Raw genomic sequence first — 3,692 nt, forward strand, 5'->3', positions numbered from 1 at the left:
TGTAGTCCCAGCTACTGGGGGGGCCGGGCAAGAGAATGATGTGAACCAAGGAGGCGGAGCTGGCAGTGAGCCGAGATTGTGCCACTGCACTCCAGCCTGGGTGACAGAGCAAGACTCATCTCAAAAAAAAAAAACAAAAAAAACTTTTTATTGTATTTGGGAATTTTTACATAGGAGCTGTATTAGGTTTACAGTCCCTGTAGTGTTGCCTTATGGAAATCTTTACATCTAAACTGAGTTTTTCTTCTCTTAGATAAATTTAAATGTATTTATTGAAGTTTCTAAAATGTACTGAGTACAGTCATATACCACATAACGACGTTTCAGTCAGTGACAGGCCACATATACAACAGTGGTCCCATAAGATTATAATGTGGTATTTTTCTGTACCCTTTCTGCGTTTAAATACACAAAACCATTGTATTACAGTTGCCTACGGTTTTCAATATAGTATTTGTAGCCTAGGAGCGATAGGCTATACCATGTAGCCTGGGTGTGTAGTAGTCTATACCATCTAGGTTTATGTAAGTATACTCTATGATGTTCACATCACAATGAAAGCACCTAATTACACATTTGTCGCATGTCCCCAAGTTAAGCAATATATGACTGCATAGTTACTGTTTTTTGGTTTTTGAGATGGAGTCTTGCTGTTGCCCAGGCTGGAGTGCAGTGGCGTAATCTTGGCTCACTGCAACCTCCACCTCCTGGGTTCAAGTGATTCTCCTGCCTCAGCCTTCTGAATAGCTGGGATTACAGCACCCGCCACCACACCTGGCTAATTTTTGTATTTTTAGTAGAAACGGGGTTTCGCTATGTTGGCCAGCTGGTCTCGAACTCCTGGTCTCAGGTGATCCACCCGCCTTGGCCCCCCAAAGTACTGGGATTACAGGCGTGAGCCATCGCTCCCAGCCAACTGCGTAAATGGAAGTATTAAGAGTCGTTGGATTGAGCTGGCTCTGTTTCTTGATGTGTTTTAGGCAAATCACTAATCACCATGGGCCTTAACTTATTCAGCTGTAAGGGAGGAATTAGATGCGGTTTTTGTTTTGTTTTGGGATGGAGTCTTACTGTCGCCAGGCTGGAGTGCAGTGGCGTGATGGCTCTGCAACCTCCGCCTCTCGGGTTCAAGCAACTCTCCTGCCTCAGCCACCCAAGTAGCTGGGACTACAGGCATGTGCCACTATGCCCAGCTAATTTTTGTGTTTTTAGTAGAGATGGGGTTTCATCATGTTGGCCAGGATGGTCTTGATCTCTTGACCTCGTGATCCGCCTGCCTCGGCCTCCCAACATGCTGGGATTGCAAGTGTGAGGCATCGCACCCGGCCAAATTAGATTATTTCTAAACACATCCAGCTGTTAAGTTTTTCAGTTTTAAGTGGAATTTGGTTGTAATGTGTGAAATTTAAAAGAGAAAATGGGCTTTAGCTCTTTAAAAAGCACACATGGGTTATATTTATACCATAAAGGTTTATCAGATACCTGTAGAGTTCCTTTAAAGATACCTTGGTTAAATCTGCCACATTCTGATTTTGGTAGTTATGATAGAATTATTCTGAGTTACCAATTTATGTAAAATTTTTAAGTAAATGTGAAAACTTACCAGTTAAACTAGTGGTATATCTTTTTTTTTCTTTTTTTTTTTTTTTTTTTTTGTTGTTGTTGTTGACAGAGTCTTGCTCTGTTGCCCAGGCTGAAGTGCAGTGGTGTGATCTAGCTTACTGCAACCTCCACCTCCCAAACAATTTTCTTGCCTCAGCCTCCCAAGTAGCTGGGATTACAGGCTTCCATCACCATGCTCAGTTAATTTTTGTATTTTTTGTAGTAGAGGTGGGGTTTCACCATATTTGCCAGGCTGGTCTTGAACTCTTGACCTCAGATGATCCGTCCACTTCGGCCTCCCAAGGTGCTGGGATTATAGGCGTTAGCCTCTGCACCCAGCTGTTTATGATTTCAAAGCTACAAGGGAGCGCTTTACCCTTGGATGAAAAAAAAATGTTTGTAAAATTGAATTACAAAATAGACATTAAGAGTTTTATGGCAGAATAAATATGTAGACTCTTACAGGTGAGATCATCATAATAGTCTGGGGAAGTATCTCCAACAATGGCCATATGCTGCATTACAGCCAATACAACTTTCCAATACCACTTAGGTTTAAGAGTCATTGGGAAAACCTTTTGTTGATGTTTGTAGCAAGAAGTACTATTAGCTAGTTTTGCTTATCTGGGCCAGACTAATTCTGGGTGTTTAAAAGACGTACTTCTCGTCAGCATTAAGGCAAATCATTGATTCCCTTTCTTGTTAAACTGAAAATGTATTGGAAAGGCTTTGAAGCCCATTGAAGTGTGGTACATTCAAAGAAAGTACGTACAAAGCTCCTAGAACTTTATTTAATCATGCTTGTAGTTTGCTTTTTCCTTGGATGTGTCACTCCAATAAATGTAACACATGCTACATTTTCTTTTGTGCAGAGCTTTCTGCCTTCATGTGGAGAGATGATCATGTATCTAAGGGTAGAGGAGCTCTGAAGAGGACATAGCAACTGAAAAGTGCGACCACTCTTAGGAGGAGGTCAATATTTTAGCTAAGAACCATAAATGAAAGACTATTCCTGTCTGGGTGGGGTGGCTCACACCTGTAATCCCAGAACTTTGGGAGGCTGAGGCAGGCAGATCACCTGAAGTCAGGAGTTTGAGACCAGCCTGGCCAACATGGTGAAACCCTGACTGAAACTACAAAAATTAGCCGGGAGTGGTGGCATACACCTGTAATCCCAGCTACTCAGGAGGCTGAGTTATGAGAATCACCTGAGCCTGGGGGTGCGGAGGTTGCAGTGAGCTGAGATCGTGCCACTGCACTCCAGCCTGAGCAACAGAGTGAGGCTGTCTCAAAAAAAAAAAAAAAAAAAAAAAAACTATTCCTGAATGGTAAATTTCACTAATTGAAAGAACCCTTTACCAATTTGACCCTGCCTGTTGAAAATACAGAATACTTTTTTGCCTTCAATGTTGGAGATTTGTCATTGTTCTTACCCAAAGAAAGACTTTTTGTGCATTTAGAGGTAGAATGTTACTGATCACTGTTCCTAGCTCTAAATGAAGTTTGCCTAGACGGAGCCACAAACGCCTCCTACTACATGATGTATGTACCCGGTACAGGATAATAGTCATTTGCAGAAAATAAGTTTTACATTTGGCCTTCTGGCCATCTGATATTTGAGTGCCTTGAAAGGAGAAAGAATTCTTCCCTTGAGGAAGATGTGCTCCCATACTCTTGCGATTCTTAGCATTAGGGTCAGCGTCTTACAGGAATATAAAAGTCCTTGAAGAGACATCTGTTAAGTGTGAAATAGAGCTACATGGCAATAAAAGATCACACAGCACAAAGTAATGGCCTGATTGAGGTCAACTTTGAACATGAGGTTTCAGGTGGTCTTATAGAAATAAAGGATCTTCAAAGTTTATGATAGTAAAAATATCTTACAGTTTCATCTCATGTACAGTTTGCTAGATGAGCGTGAAAGTATAGCCATACATACACAACACTCGATACAATCATGAAAGTTGGCTGCAGGCCGGGCGCGGTGGCTCACGCCTGTAATCCCAGCACTTTGGGAGGCCAAGGCGGGTGGATCACCTGAGGAGGTCAGGAATTGGAGACCAGCCAACATGGAGAATCGCTTGAACCCG

Source organism: Macaca nemestrina, chromosome 5 (assembly GCF_043159975.1).
Source record: "Macaca nemestrina isolate mMacNem1 chromosome 5, mMacNem.hap1, whole genome shotgun sequence".
NCBI lineage: Eukaryota > Metazoa > Chordata > Mammalia > Primates > Cercopithecidae > Macaca > Macaca nemestrina.